The sequence below is a fragment of the Neophocaena asiaeorientalis genome, unplaced genomic scaffold (genome assembly GCF_003031525.2).
Source record: "Neophocaena asiaeorientalis asiaeorientalis breed wild unplaced genomic scaffold, Neophocaena_asiaeorientalis_V1.1 scaffold174, whole genome shotgun sequence".
NCBI lineage: Eukaryota > Metazoa > Chordata > Mammalia > Artiodactyla > Phocoenidae > Neophocaena > Neophocaena asiaeorientalis.
The window spans coordinates 2,721,704-2,738,960 of NW_020174922.1; the positions used below are offsets into that span (position 1 = coordinate 2,721,704).

Sequence of the window (17,257 nt, forward strand, 5' to 3'; positions counted from 1 at the left end):
ACTCAACGGGTCCCAACCGGGACGTCAGTTGTGTGGTCCGGCAGGAGGCAGCCCGCCTCACGGCCACGGGCAGCGTTTGCTCCTCTGCGTTCAGAGAAAGTTGTTGAACTCTTTGCTTTTGTCTTCTCACTTGATAAATGAGGACTGTAACCTCATTTATGCAAGAGAGCTGATAGAATTACTTGCCCACTGTTTGAAAACATGATTAATTCTAAATCAGTGCAACCCGCTCAAAAAAAAAAAAAAGGCTTAATAATTTGTCACATGGGCACAATTTTGACTTTGCTGGGCAATGAAGACACCTAAGAAACGCTTGAGTGGAAACTGGAGAAAAGATATTTTTTCTAAGTTATCATTTGGGGTTTTGTTTAGGTATAACAAGGGCCAGGAATCCAGTAACGTAGCTTCAACATACACAGCTAATGACACGGCAGATGTACATGCATTCATACATCATCTGCAATGCTAATTACATAGAATTCGCACAAGTGGATTTTTTTTTTCTATTTTAACCACTTAGAATTTCATGATTATTTCTCTGTGTCCCATAAGAACAGAAATGATTTTATCCAAAGTGCAAGGTATTGAAATATATCTTTAATTCCAAGATATGATTAGGTGAACCAATCATATCCACGATTAGTTATCCATGATAGACCATAATGGTGGTTTATTACGCCCATTGGAAGGTCTTGCATTTTCATGATTTTAATGATTTCTGCACACGGATGCTGAAATGTTTGTCAGAAGGTGTAGACAGAAATGCCACTATTGCCCACCTCTAATATATTAAGGGAAGGCTCATTCTCTTGTCCCTGTTTGAAACCTTTCACTTTTGAGACAGTGCGTGACATGTCACCTAACACCTGGGGGCGGGCGGGTGCACACTTCACAGAGCAGCCTGTTTTTTATGGTGTCGGTCCCCAAATAAAACAGTCCCATCCTCCCACTGACCATGTTGCCCACGCTCAGGCTGAATTAGGTTGGCTTGTTTGGGCAAGAATGCAAACCTGCTTGTTGAACTTTCACAACTTGTCTCCATTCACCTTTGGCATCTAAGATCATTCAAAAAAGCAGCGCTTTCACAAAGAAGAGAAGCAGCAGGGTGGGTAGGCATCACCCAAAACTGAGAGATAAGAGAAAAAACTTGGCTTTCTGAGATTTCAATGAATTAAATTAACCCATAAAGGCTGCAAGGACTCTATACTCTCAGGCATTCTTCTCATCGCCCTTCTTCTCCTTTGCTGCTTCTTCCTAGAATCCCTGACTTTTTTCATGTTGGGGAGCCTAGGGTCCAGTCCTGGGACCTGTTTTTTGTCTACCCTCACTCCCTAGCGACCTCGTTCTTCCTTTTTTCTCATGGATTTATCTTTATGCTTCTCTCCCTCTTGTTACCCAGACTGAGGAGGCTGCCCTGCACATAAAAAAGAGAGCCACACCTCAGGCTAGCAGAGCTGTGAGCCAGAAGGAGCCTGGGTGTTTGGGACATTTGCAAAGTGAAGTCACCACACCAGCCCACTCTGCCAGAATTTTACATGGCAGAGAATGTAAACTTCTTTCCTGCTTAACCTACTGTTAAACAGGAAAGACGGCATTTTTTTCTACACCTTCTGACAAATATTTCAGTAGCCATGTGCAGAAATCATTAAAATCATGAAAATGCAAGACCTTCCAATGGGCATAATAAACCAGTATAACTTTGCACTGTTAATAACTACCTTATTCTTCAATTTTTTTGTTAATTTTGTTTAGTCACAAATCAGGTAAATATTTTAACTTCTTACCTACAGCATATGGGGAAATAGCTCATTCTCTAATTATAGCATAGTAAGTCCTTAATGAGCAGATAAGGTCAAAGACCAAGACTCTAATGTTCATCTACCAGGAAGAAACAAGAGAGAAAGAAAAGGAAATCCATTTCTGTGGCTTCCCGTGCCACAGTGATGTGGGAAGGGAAGACCTGCATCTGAAGACCTGGATTCTAACCCTGGTTTTTCTGAACATCTGTTTTCTCTTTCAAAAATGGGGCCATCCATCTTGCCTGTTCCAGTTCCCCTGTGAGGCCAAACGAAATAGTCCATGTGGAAATATTTTCTTAACTACAAAGCCCCATATAAATGTAATGTTATTATTACAAAATATGTCAAAGGAAGAAGAGGGTAAAGCTTGTCTCGAGAAAAACAGAATGGCAGGACCTGGTCCTGGATGAAGGGGGCAGAATTAGGTTCAGTAAAAGTCAAAGTGTGTTTTAATGACATTCAAAATTTCTCTTTTTCTTCCTCACAGTCTTAAAACAGGAGGTCGAAGTAAGGAACTGAATGCTAATATTTCAGAAACAACCTGAAGCAACACTGCTGGGAGGTAAACAGTGCAAGAGTAACAATTTCTAAGTACAAAATCAAACAAAACTCAGCCTTCAATCAACTGGGCTACCAAATTAGGTGCCATAAAGATCAAAAAGAGTATGCTTTATTTGTGTTTTATTTACATTCTAATTTTGCGCTTGCATTTTTCTGTTGGTGTTAGGAAATGCCAAGTATGTAGACATTCCATGGAAAATATTGCTCTGATTTTTCACATGAAGAAGGTGGCAGTGGAGGGGAAAGAGAAAAGGATTTGGATGAACAGAGAGGGAAAAGGCAAAACAAAAAAAACAAAAACCACACAGAACAACAGCAATGGAAATCAGGATTCTAAGTCAAACAAGATTTCAGATGATGATGGATTTTTTATCTCCACCACAGAAGATGACAGAATTGTCTTGTTTCTGGTTCAAAATTACAATGTCCAGAGGCAGCCAACATTTACTTGACAACACCCTAGTGGGAAACCTAACACATCTTGAGAACTCTGTTTGCTTAATCCCAACATAGGGCCAAGTCAGATCCTCAGAATCCAGCTGTCTGTAGCTTGCTCTCATCACTGATGTGGGCAGCCACAGCGTCAGCAGAATCAGTGGGAGCTTTGGAAGGGGAAGTAGAAAGGTGGCCAGATTCTACAAGGGAGCTTGTAAACCAACTGACTTTTAGCCACATGGGACTTAATTTGATGCTGCAATAGAAACAAATCCTGTCTGCTTGCTCGTGTGATTCAGCTGCTTCTCAGCATTTCACAATCCTCACGTCATCCTGCAAATCAGTTATGCTCTTACAAGCCATTTCCCACCCTTGCCCTTTTTCTTCATGTGGAAATCATGTATTCGAAGGATATCTCTACAAGCCAACAAAAATGTGAAAAGCTGTTTTGGAAAGTGGAAAACCATCCTGCTCTGAGTTCTTCCTTATAAAAATTCAAAAAGTTTTCTTTCTTAGTAAATTTCTTTCTTTCTTAGTAAATTCCTGAACAGAAGAAAATGATTCAGTAACATTTCATCTGGTAGAGCTGAGCTGGTTTTCATTTCATAATTACACGTTCAGTTTAACCACAGGAGGATGTATTCTCCATGCTGATATAAACATGGTACTCCTGTCGTTTATCTTAGGTAATCTGTGCACAACAGGAAAAGGAGGATCCCAGCTGTCCTCCCAGGCTCTCTCTGCAATGGAACTTCTTGATGGTCAATGTTAACGATGTGCCCTGAACAGAATCATATTTACTATTGTTCCTCTGTGGAATTCTACAATGGAAGCTACATGACACAAGAGAAGCACCTTCCCCATCCTGCACCCAGCACAGATATCAAGATATCAATAATCAGACTTCCCTGGTGGCGCAGTGGTTAAGAATCCACCCACCAATGCAGGAGACACGGGTTCAAGCCCTGGTCCAGGAAGACCCCACATGCCACGGAGCAACTAAGCGTGTGCACCACAACTACTGAAGCCCACGTGCCTACAGCCCGCGAGCCACAACTACTGAAGCCCATGCACCTAGAGCCCGTGCTCCGCAACAAGAGAAGCCACCGCCATGAGAAGCCCACGCACCACAGCAAGAGTAGTCCCCGCTCGCCGCAACTAGAGAAAGCCCGCGCGCAGCAACAAAGACCCAACACAGCCAAAATTTAATTAATTAATTAATTTTAAAAAACAAAAGATATCAATAATCTATCATAACCTTTTGCTGGCTTGCTCTGCTATTTGCAGAACTCCTACTGGTCTGATACTCTTCTCAGCACTCCAGGTAGTTATTACCAATCAACCAAAGACGATGTAAACAATGGAACATTTTATCTTCCCTGTGCTTGAAGCTATTACCTCATGACTCACAGCTTCAGATCCTACAAGTACCCTATAGTCTTTAAGAAAGAAAATAAACTAATAGAGAAGTGGCATTTTGAGTAAAAAAAAAAGTAGCCAACTCAGGATCAACCCATTCCCACCCACTCAAACAGAGAGATTGTGATATCCTTGACTAGACTGTTACCAGTCTAGTCTAGAAAGCCCGTGAAGATTTTCTGACTTGTATTCTACATTAAAATCTTTAAAATACCAGTCAGAAGAAACATAGAAGCCATCGTGGAATTACTTATAATGAATTTTTTAAATCATCATGACTTTCACTCAAATTGATTTCCAAAATAATTCATATGAATCAAATGTAAAAGTTTCAGGCATAAACTCATGGCTGCATATAATTATCCATAAAATAACTGAAATGATTCTGAATCATATGTGACATAAATTGATTCACCCAAGAGCAATGAACTGAAAATGAGGAGAACTGTCCTCTAAGGGAACAACTAACTGTCTAAACTCAGAGAAAGTGGCTCTCTTCTTTGTGTAGTAGTTGAGGAAATTAAGACTTAGATTTTACCACGGACTTCAGATCCACTGCCTCCTCTGACTTTCCTTCCCTGAGAGAGACAGAGAAGTCTAACTGCACCTTGTCATAAGCAACAAGGAGTCAGGCTAAGGCTGGCCCAAGGTCACAGCCGGAAGCAGCACAGCCTGGGAGAAGCAGGTCTCTGGCACCCTGGGGAAGGGCTCTGTCCTCCTCTATGCTGACAGTCTCACTGCAAAAGCAGCCCTGGGAACACACAAATACAAAACAGGTTCTTCTCTTTCAAGAAGCTCATCACCTCTTATGGAGCTTTAATTGTTCAATGCCCCCCACAGGGGTGGAGAATCCGTGGCGATCTTACCCAACACAGGATTTCCGGGGAGAATAGAAACGTGGAGAAGAAAAAAATAGCTTGTGACTGCTAAGATTGACTTTCCTTAACAATTTATAGTACAGTTGTCCCTCAGTATCCACAGGGGTTGGGTGCAGTAACCCCTCAACCCTCCACAGATACCAAACGCCACGATGATGCTCAAGTCCTTTATATAAAGTGGCGAAGTGTTTACGTATAACCTATGAACATCTTCCCACACACTTTAAATCATCTCTAGATTACTTATAATACCTAATACAATGTAAATGCTATGTAAATAGTTGTAAATACAAGGTAAATGCTGTGTAAATAGTTGCCAGGCAAATTCAAGTTTTGCTTTTTGGAACTTTCTGGAGTTTTTTTTCCAAATATTTTCAATCGTAATTGGCTGAATCCACGGATGTAGAATGCACAGATATGGAAGGCTGACTGTATCTTCCTTTTCTCATTTTATGTCTACTAGTACTTTTTACTTACTGTATACAGGTACTGGGCTATATTCTTTATATATTTGTTTTCATTTATTTCTCACAACAAACCTATAAAGCAGTTTCTATTATTATTCTGATTTTATAGATAAACAGTGACCTAAGGAAGTGACATCGTAATCATCATAAAAACGAACATTTATTAAGTGCTTACTATGGACTAGGCGTTGTTCAAAGGACTTTACATACATTACCTTGTTTAATTCCTATAACGGTTTTAGGAAGTAGGCAGTGATTTTACAGATTTGGAAAATGAGGTACAAAGAGGTTTAAGTTACCTGCCTAAAGTCATCAACTTGACTCCAGAGTCTTATAACCCATATTTGCCAACCCCAGGACCTGTGCATTTAACTGCTATATTATACCACTTTGCATTACAACAAAATCATATACTCTTTGCAATTCCTTCACTATCCCTGGAGTCTTTTTCCTACAGTATGCAAACACTTAACAACTTCCTTTATGGTCCCAGACAGCAACTGATGGCTGTTGGCAGGAGTTAAAGTATCACTGGAGGTGGTCTTCCCTAGTGGCTCAGTGGTTAAGAATCCACCTGCCAATGCAGGGGACATGGATTCGATCCCTGGTCTGGGAAGATCCCACATGCTGTGGAGCAACAAAGCCCGTGAGCCACAAATACTGAGCCTACTCTCTAGAGCCTACGAGCCACAACTACTGAGCCCGCATGCCACAACTACTGAAGCCCACGCACCTAGAGCCCATGCTCCGCAACAAGAGAAGCTACCACAATGAGAAGCCCGTGCACCACACCAAGAGTAGTCCCCACTCACCGCAACTACAGAAAGCCTGCACGCAGCAACAAAGACCCAATGCAGGCAAAATAAATAAATAAAATAAATTATAAAAAAAAATATTTCAGTGGAGGCAATGTTCTCTCAAGGAAGTAGCTGTTACTTTAAGAACATATAATTAATGCAGATATCTTGCCTACCAGCATCTGAGTGCTCCAACTTCTTACACTACAAGCACAGTTTAAAGGCCTCAAGGCAAACAAGCCACTTCAAAATTCCAGTCTATTAAATTAATAAAATACATGTTGATTTTGTTTATAACATTCTGCTTCCTTCACTCTGAAACTTTTTCTAAAATGTAATCTAAATCACAGATGTGTGGTTTAGGAAAAAACTCAGAAATCAACTAGTCCATATCCTTCATTTTATCTATTTACCTGTTTTTTTCTGAAAATAACTTCCTTTTATGTGTATAAAAGAAATGCATGCTCATTAACTAAAGGATAAAAATATAAAAACATAAAAGGAAAAAATTACACTTTCCCAACACCCAAAGAAAATGCCCTTCGGTTTTCTTAAGTATGTATATGTATCTACAGTTTTTAAACTTAATTAGAACTGCACTACAAAAAGAGTAGTGTACCATTCTTTTCCAGTTACATAACATTCTATTCTAACCATTTTCCGTATTATTAAACGTCCCTTGTGATCTTACTTTTCATCTGTGCACTACATCCCCTACATGGATTTCTAGAGTCATTCCATTGTTGTGTTGAACTAGTTACTATGTCAATAGATTGTGATGAAAAAATCCTTCATTAAATCAGCTTATTTTTCTAGTTATTTCCTTCTGACAGTTTTTTGGAAGTGGAATCATAAGATCAAAGGGTATAAAACTTATTTTGAGGCTCTTGATGCATGCTACTTGGAAAGATGGTACTAATTTACACCCTAATTTTAACTCTGTGGAGAGAAAGTGTCCCTCAGGCTGTACCATCTAGGGCAAGATTGCAAAGATGAATCTTTGACCACCACACAAACTCATTAGAAGGTCTCCTTTCCTAGATTTTTCAACACTTCAATGTCTATCTGGCTGATAAAGGCCACATTTTGCAAACTATGTTTTTTTTAAAATGCACATGTTGGAGACGTTAAAAAGTTTTCTGCATAAGCCTTCTATATCCAAATATATGTGAAGCACAGAATGCCAAAATCTTCTTTTAAAGATTTACAATGTAATATTAGCTTACTAAAGGCTCTAAGAATTCCTGCAGAAAGAAAACCTTTCAGCCCAAAGTTTGCAAACTTATAGAAAACCATTTTTTTTAATTAAAAAACCCAGAAAGTGCAAAGGTAGTCCTGCTTGAGGAAGTTTCTCTGTCACCTCATCCTGAAGACAAACTCTAAATGCAGAGTGCACTATAAACTGATTTTTTTAAACATCTATAAAGCAGAAACTAAACTGATTTTTAAATGTGGCTTTATGTGGCTACAGGTTTCATTCTATTTTCTTTTGCTGCAGTACTGTCTAGAGAATTTGGAAGATCAGCTAATTAACGCCAGGAGGAGGCCTTGATGTGCTGGTATGGTGTTATAGGCTGAATTTTGTTCCCCCAAAATTCATATATTGAATTCCTAACCCCCAGTACCTCAGAATGTTACTATATTTAGAGAGAGAGTCTGTAAGAAGGAAAATTAAAATTAAAATGAGGTCATTAGGGTGGGCACATCTAAGCACATTGTTCTTGTGACTATTAACTACTAATCCTCATCAAACATTTTCTTTTCCCCTTTCCCATTATATACCTCGTCTTGACCAACTATCCTATCTCCTTAAAACGCTGTCTCTACCCACTCCTTCACCAGCCTTGTATTTCCTAAAAGGACCCTTGATTTTGATTGCCCCCAGTCCACTGAAACAGCTGTCTCAAAGGCTGCCAGTGACCTCCTAACTGTTACAGCAAATTGAACTTTTCTCCAACAATCCTCTCTGATCTCTATAGCGCCCAACAATGCGCTACACCCACACTTTCTGCACAATTCCTTCTCCCCTAGTTTATGGACTCAGTATACTCCCCGCTTCTCCTTCTACCTCACCAATGCTTCTTTCTCTTTCATCTTCTCTTCCTTTTCTTTCCAACCTCTGTTTTCTCCTCTCTTGGTCATGCTGTATCATTGAAAATATGACATTTTTTAAAAATCTGACCTCAACTGGCTTCTCACTACATATCCACTCCCATGGTCTTTGGCCATCACCTCTAGGCTCATGTAGCCCCAAACCACAGCCCTCTCTCTCCCGTAACCTCAGTTACACATTCACAGTGACCTGCTTGACACTTCCCACCTGTAAGCCCCTGCTCATGTCTGCCCCCTGCATGTCTTTGCTTCCATCCTTATTAAAATCTTTCTCACATATCAATGCCTTGTGAAATGCCTCCTCCAAGATGCCCTAAGACCTGATCATTCCATTTGGTTTCTGCGATTGCAGAAAAGTCACATTTTACTGAAACCCATCATGGGGCATTTGTCATATCCTACATGATGGTGTGACTATGTGTTTTGAAGGCAGGAGGACAGAACTGTCTGTTGCATGTGATACACATTCAACACATGTATCAATAAATGAAATCAGCAATGATAGTTGAACTGTGCTTTTAGCATTCTTGTCAAAACAAGACTATCAACACACATTAACATCTTTGAGCTCTTCTCATTTATACCTGGACATTTCTGGGAGTAACATCTTGAGTGGTGCCCATAGCTCCATTTTTGGCTCCTTCTGGTTAAACAATTTTCCAAATTCCTAAACAAAGATATAGAAACAAGCTTATCTGATTCACAGACAGCAAAAATCCAGGAAGGTTAACTGTTACCACTGAGGGCATAATCAAGATCGACGTCCTGGATAATGGAGGTTGGAATGATGGGCTGAAGCCAGCAAGTTCACTTTCAACAAGCACAAACATATAAATTTACATCCCAAAAAAAATCAATTGCAAATATATGGGAAAGAGAAGATTTACTTGGGCAGTAATTTATGAAAAAAAAGAAAATTGTCTTCAAACACCTGCAGGAGGAGTGACTTTATTCTGTGGTTCCCATGTGCAGAAACAGGGAGGATGGGTGAATCTCAGCTTCCCTTCAGAAAGAACTTTCCTTCAGAGCTGTCCAGTAATGGTGAGGGCTGAGGTATAGACACAGGAAGGGGTCTTTGTCTCAGGGAGGGAGTGTGGATTAGGTGTTTTCTGGGGTCCCTTTTAACTGTGAGACTGGATTTCCCTGTATGGTTGTCCCCTGCCACCTCTCCAGCCTCTTCTCACACGACTCTCCTCCTTGCCATGGACAAGCTAGTCACTCAGGTCTTCGTTCCTTCCTTAAACTCGCGGCACTGCCCATGCTAGGCCTTTACATGTTTCATCCATGTTGTCCCACCTGCCATGAATGCCCTTTTCCCCTCTCCCACCTACCACTCCATTTGGCTAAATTCTACCCATCCTTCAGGTCTCAACCTCCCAGACCAGTTTTAACCGCTTGCATAGAATCCTGCAATACCCCTTACCACATGTTGCACACCTACAGGCATTTAAATGTTTATTTGCAGTCATTTATACATGTCTGCCTTTGACCTTAGTCTGTAAGCTTCTTGAAGATAACAACCATAATTGTTCTGCTCACTCAAACATCTCCAGTCCTGGTCACAGGGCTTGGCACAGAGAAGATCAATACGTTATCAGTTGAGAGACTGGCTTACCCCAATGCAAACTTTGGACTTAAAAGAAAAACTGGTAGAAGAGTGAGAGACAGAGAGAGACAGAGACAGAGAAGGAGAGCGAGAGCTCACGCCACATGCTTGAATGGCTGTGTCTTTCCACTTGGTGATAGGTCATAGGCTGACCATGGGGCAATTGCAGAGTTTCAAAATCTCAAACAAATACTTTCCCCTGAGGTTAGGCCGCTTGCTACAGTGGTGAAAAATCCCAAGAGAAACAAAATGATTCTTCTCCTCAGATATTTACGTGCAATGGCTATACAAGTCTCCAGTTCTGAAGGGTCAGGAAGAAAAGGACAGAATGATATTCACATTGCCTTTGTTTTCTCCTTAACAAATCCCTTTGGTAGTGTGTGAGCTCAGGGATTTGTTTCATGCTTCCACTTAATCTGGAAGAAGGAATCAAGGGAGTATGAATAGGCAGAGGAAGTGGTGGATGGAGATCTATCCTGCCCAGTCCCTGAGGTCTGGAAGAAAGTTCTATTTCCCATTTCCCTTTTCTTTTCACCTATAAATTGCCTGGCTCGCCACATGTTTGATTCTTTCTAGCCTTCACACCTGTTAGTCCTCTCCTAAAGAAGAAATATTTATTGAGAACTTATCGTATGTCATGCACCATGCTGGGTGCTTTCCAAATGTCTTTTAGCCCTTCCAAACACCTGGTGAGGTAAGTATCAATGTATTTGTTTTACTCCCAAGGAAACTGGTAAGTAATTTGGCCAACATCACAGAACCAAAGAACATCACAGCCTAGGGTTGGAACCCAGTTGAAATTTATTCAAAGGCCATTCTTTTTTTCTACTACACCACCCTCTGATTCAATGTTTGATAGGGCTCTCCTATCAACACTACCTTCTGGTTTCAAAACAATCGCTAATGCCTATTTGACAAACTATTTCATCCTACCACGTTATAACAAAAGAGAAGATTTATATAAAACAGAACTAAAGCACTGCTTTTCTGTTGTTGCTGTGTTGTTTTTATGAGACGAATCACTTTCCCAGAAAGAAAAAAGGAAATCTAGGCAATGAACAGGATTTGATAGGAAACAACTTTTAAACATTTGGATGAATCCTCATCTGGGAATTCTGATCCTTTCTGAAATTATCCTAACTACTTAATGATTTTGGCTTATATCAATAATTTATAAGAAATATATCAATAATTATCAATAATTTATTAAGAATTTTTGTGCTAACAAGAAATGTAGACTTTGGAATGAAAATACCATGGCATTGAGTATGACCTCATGAGGCAAAGCCCTGGTTTATTTATTGTAAGAGAAGGATTCAGAGAGCATCTATAAGGACTGAGCAGCTGGTAACACTTGATAGTATGCAGAGATGGGATCCCAGGGAAGTGGACTGCGCTAGTGGAAGGACTTGGAGCTTAGTGAGTCCTGGAGTGTTACCTGCCCGCGTCTCTACGGAAGCCAGACAGGAAGGTTTCAAGGATAAAATTGAGAGTGAAGAGTGACAAACAATCTTAGCAGCTTTTGATGACGCACCAAAGGAGTATTTTGACGCCGTATCAGCAAATCCAGAAATAGGGAGGGATAAAAGGGAAACCAAAGTCTATTCTGCCATCTCCATTAAGCTTATCAATGAGAAGCCAAGAACGTTTTGTCAAAAATATCCTAACTTTGCAAGATCCCTGTACTCTGTCCTCCAGTGAGCACTTTCCCATCCAAACACAGTATCTTCAGACAGCTGGAGGCTATGTTTGTCAGAAAAATACATAGATCACAGCTATATTTTGATATTCTTATCTTGATGGCCAAGTTTTAGAACCCTTTGAAATGTTGCCTCAGTCACCGCAGTAAGAGAAACTCGAGTACAGACAAAAGGCGAGATTTCATTAGGGAGTTGGTTTTTTTTTTTCCTCCAGCCCCTCAAAGCTCTCTGTTTGAGCCTCTCACCTAGTCGTACAAAAGCTATTAAATCACTTGAATGAAAGGGTCAGGGAGCAAGCTGTGCAAGTATGGAAGCCAGCAAGCCCTGTTCAGACCACCCAGCTCTCCAAAGGGGAGCAACACCAGATTCAGACAAGATAAGAGGCTGCCATCCCATGTAACCTGGCCCAGGGAAAAAGCCTTTCTAGAGAGTTACAGGATCCCATTGTGTGGAATGACTGTGTGCTCTGAAAGGTGGCATTTGTCTAACTCACTAGATCAGTGGTCTTGGTTCTTTGTGAGAGAAAAAAAAACTTAAAGGGTATTTTTTTTAATTTTTAAGAAAAACTGTAAGCCAAATCTTTGGGCCTGCTCTCAAAGCAAACAGTGAAACTGAGCTATATCCATCAATGTCAGAATGTCAGAGCTAGAAAGATATCAAAACTCACTGAATTCAACGCTTTTGTTATATTAACAGAGGAAGAGAAGGTTAGCAAGAATAGGTGATTCCAAAAGACTACGTATTACACGACTGCATTTATACGAAAAGTCAAGGATAGGTAAATCTATAGAGACAGAAAATAGATTAATTAGGGGTTGCCTAGGGGAGGGGGTGGGGAGGAATGGGGAGTGACTGTTAATATAGGGTTTCTTCCTGGAGTGACAAAAATGTTCAAAACAAATTGTGATGGTTGCACAACTTTGTGAATATACAAAAACCACTGAATTGTACATTTTATAATGAATTTCATGGTGAATTTCATGGCATAGAAATTATATCTCAATAAAGATGTTGTAAAATGTGAAAAAATAAATAAAAAGAATAGGTGATTCATCCAAGATTGGTTAGCAACACCTAAGATGTGAAACACCAAGAAGACAGAGTCTATCCATATTATACACACGGATCTTTCTAAGTCCTTGGCACTAACACAGAGCCTGCCATGTAGCAGGCACCTACAAATATTTGGAATGAGGAGAGGGGAAAAAAGGAAGGGGCACTGGTGACCACATCCTATTTTCTTTTTACTATAAATATACAAGCCATTCAATGTCATCGGGGATGGGGATGGAGGCTGAGTTCTTACTGTCATATGCTGTCAAACGAGGACCTCAACACGATGGAGGTATCATTTCCTATTTCTCCCGATCCTTGTGGGTTGGTCCCATCAAAACAAATTTCTAGGAATTAAACTGCTCCTGAACGGTCCCCAGAAATAATCCAGCTCAGTTTAGCCCAACTCAGCCCCAGGAGCACAGTATCCCCTGCAAGTTGATAAAGAATTAAGAATACCCTTGGGTTTAAAGTTCCCAAGACAAACATAGCTTATCCATGCAGAGCAGGTCAGACCACATAGCCACATGGAATTGGGGTACCTTTCCCTGACTCCCTTTCTCACTCATGGGAATGGAGAGGCAGGATGGAAAGGGGGAGCAAAGGAAAAAAAAAAAAAACAAAAGAGTTTGGGGGGAGGGCTGGTTAAAAGTTCTGGTTTGCCGGCCAAGCATGCCAAACCATGCTTCATGTAACTTATGTTCAACATCAGCTCAAACTCAAGTTTATTATTTAGGTATGAGGTTTAACATTAACCAAGGACGTGACAAGAATTTAATTGCCAAGGACGGACGATGCAGAGCACTGCTCATCCAAGTGTGATCACGCCTGCAGCAGAATCACCTGGGTAAATTCTCGGCTCTACCCAAAATGTAAACTCTTCTCGGGGTGTGGCCTAAGCACCTGCCTTACACCAAGCACCCAAGTGGTTCTTAGGTACACTGGGTTATGAGGACCTCGGATGGAGAGAAAGAGGAAGAGTAGTTAACATTTTCTTAGTGTTATGCTGAAGGCACTTGTATCACACGAAGGCGGGGGACTAAGAAGCAAATCTTCAAGCTTTAACCGGAGCAGCGGATGGTGGTATCAGTTTTGTGGAGCAGAAACCTGAAAAGCATTTGGATCCCTAGCTCTGGTCTGTGAAACAGTCCTGAAAAGGTTAATCTCTCCAGCAAGATTCCCAGGCCATAAACTCCAACCAGTCCTCGGAAATGCTCTTTTGAAGCTTTCTAATTCACACCACACAAGAAGACTGCACACAATCGTTTAAAAAAAAAAAAACAGAAACAAAAATTAAATGTCTTGAAAATTATTTGGGGGATCCAGATGACAACTAAAGGAAACTATTTACTACAGCACCAAAGTCTCTGGACCAAATCCGAGGAATGAGAAGAAAGAGCTTAAAAATCAGTCAGAAACTTCAGAACAATGTGATTTCGTTACCTCTCCAACACCGGCTCTCATCCCCATAAAAACAGAAACCATGCTTTAAGAAATACATATCCAAAGATAACTAAACTAAAGCAAAGGTATCCAAAAATCACCTCCTCCAAATTTCTATATCTTTATACCATGAGAATATTATCTATTTTGTTAATTTTGGCATCTTTTCTTTTTGCCATTTCATTTCGCTGAAAAGAAATATTCTGATTTGAGGGGGACAATTACAGAATGTAAAAATGTTTATTTCACCGGTGGGGATGGATTCAGAAGAGAGTTATAAAGTTGTGTTACATAATAAAGAGCCTCCCACTTGGGGCATATGGCTTTTTAACACCGCAATTTGCCACCTTGGGAGTTTACATGAGAATTAAACTTTTGCAAGCAGACTCGAGTGAAGCTACCACACAGATAACCTCTGGGGCATTCTAGCTGAACATTCACAGTCAAGATGAGAGGAAATACATAAAGCAGATACTTACAGGTAGTGGTTTTCCTTGCCAAGCCAAAGAGCTAGAAACCATTGGCGCAGGCAGGCAGGATAAGAGTCACTGACCCGGTAATCTCTGGTTTAAAGGACTTTGAGAGGAAGGGGGAGGAAAAACAGCCCAGGGAGGAAAGAGAGCTGAAATTCCAGTCTTTCAGGTCAGCTGAGTTTTAGCTTTCTTTGTACTAAAAATCCATTAACCCACCCAACAAGAAAATAGAAAACTGAAGGTCACATACACACTCCACTGTCTTTGCTGGTCTTCTCCGGGGCTGCAGCTTCTGCGGCTTTGAAAACTTCCCGATTGCCAAGCTCAGGGCTCCCTGGGAGAAGGGCATGATCAAGGATGCCTGCAACTGCTTGCAGGGAGCCCGACCTCCCTGGCAAAGAGCCAAGCTCTCCAGTCCCTTCTGCTGGCTGGATCCGCAGGGACAAAACTGAGCTTTCGTTAATAAGGTTGGTTGCGTCTCTTCCTAGTCTCTCCCCAGCTTCCTTTCTCACTATTAGTTCTGTACTAACTGCTCCGCCACTGGCTGAGCTGAAGCTGCCTCTCCCGCCCTCAGTGCACAGGCACACGCGCTCACAGACACACACATTGGCACACACCCACACCCCATACACACAATCACCCAAACACACCACACACGGGCATCCACACACGTGCACGCACACACCCACATACAAACGAGTTCACAGGCACACGTGTGCACACCCTCACACCCATGTGCGTGCAAACACACATACACGTAGGTGCACACACACATTGCTTATACCCACCCACACTCATACTCACACAAGTTTTTTTCCAGAAACTTCAAACTCTTCCTGAACCTTTCTTGGAACAAATTCCCATCCTGAAAGATTTTTATTCAACTTCAGACAAGATGTCCAGCATTCAGAAGGGAGGAGAGAGGAGACCTGGCCCCTCTGAAATTTGGTCACAGCCTTTAAAGGAAAAGAGGAGATTCTAGGGGGCTGTTTTTAAGTACCACCTTAGTTCTTCAGTTTATAAGGCTTTTAATGTGTCTGGTTCTTTTTTAAAAATCCAGAAAAACTCTATTAATCTCATTTCATTTGCATATAGTTTATGACCCCACTGATTCAGCTCTATCACAGGTCAAGACATGTCCTCTCAGCACAGATTCATTCAGTGAAACTGGGCAGGATTCCGTGGGTGGCTGAAAGTCTTGTTCCTTAACAACTGCATAATAAAATGCTTTCCTGTATTTCATCTCCACCAGAAAAAATAATAATAATGGCATAGTATCTGGGCTAACTTTTAAACTGACCATAAATAGAGAAGTAGGAGTATTATCTTGCTTTGGGGAAAATGTTTATATCGAGACACGTGTGGCTATTCTAAACCTTAACCAGAAGTACAAGGCACTGTAAATCCAATTCAGCCTAGATTGTGGTTTCCCTTAACAAGGTCACCACATACTACCCTCTCTCTTGGAAAAAATGAGAGGAAGAGAAAAGAAAATGGAAAAGAAAGGGAAGCAGATTATGTGAAGAAGGAATAAAGCAAAGAAAAATATGAAAAAATTCAAAAGGAGAGAGAAAACAATTATTTCATTTTAAAACATGCTTTATAGATACTTTAGCAAGGAAAGATACATATACACTTACTCAAAGTCACAAGAAATTTAAAATCTTCAAGAATCTCTTGATTCATTCCATTTGCTCGAAGAATAATGGGTGAAACCACTCCAAGAATCACTAGGTTCTTTATAAGTAAACAAACACCATTTACTAAACACACAAAATATAGTGACAGTGTATGATTCATGTACTGATCTTGAAAAATAAGAAATAAAGCCTTAATGATAACAGGAAACACAGTGTGACAGACAATCTTTTCTCAGATAAAATTTAAAAATTTCCCAGCTTGTGAGAAGCAAGAGGAACGACAATCCTGCAGCCTGTGGAATAAAAACCACATTCACAGAAAGACAGACAAGATGAAAAGGCAGAGGGCTATGTACCAGATGAAGGAACAAGATAAAATGTACCAGATGAAGAAACAAGATAAAACCCCAGAAAAACAACTAAATGAAGTGGAGATAGGCAATCTTCCAGAAAGAAAATTCAAAATAATGATAGTGAAGATGAACCAGGACCTCGGAAAAAGAATGCAGGCAAGGATTGAGAAGATGCAAGAGATGTTTAACAAAGAGCTAGAAGAATTAAAAAACAAACAAGCAGAGATAAACAATACAATAACTAAAATGAAAAATACACTAGAAGGAATCAATAGCAGAATAACTGAGGCAGAAGAACGGATAAGTGACCTGGAAGACAGAATGGTGGAATTCACTGCTGCGGAATAGAATAAAGAAAAAAGAATGCAAAGAATGAAGACAGCCTAAGAGACCTCTGGGACAACATTAAATGCAACAACATTCGCATTATAGGAGTCCCAGAAGAAGAAGAAAGAGAGAAAGGACCAGAGAAAATATTTGAAGAGATTATAGTCAAAAACTTCTCTAACATGGGAAAGGAA

The 17,257-nt window shown here is 40.5% G+C and overlaps 1 protein-coding gene across 3 annotated transcripts in view; it reads right to left on the reverse strand.

The window, feature by feature from the left end:
• The window catches only part of FREM1 (FRAS1 related extracellular matrix 1), a 167,660-nt gene extending 152,456 nt beyond the window's left edge, over window positions 1-15,204 (reverse strand). For 2 of the 3 annotated variants that reach the window (XM_024760474.1, XM_024760472.1), the window contains exon 1: window positions 14,994-15,204. The gene's annotated coding sequence lies outside the window, so the exon portion shown is untranslated. Of the gene's footprint in view, window positions 1-14,749; window positions 14,816-14,993 lie in introns of those variants that run through there. The other variant, XM_024760473.1, reaches the window with a different exon arrangement.
• Window positions 15,205-17,257: the final 2,053 nt, after the last annotated feature.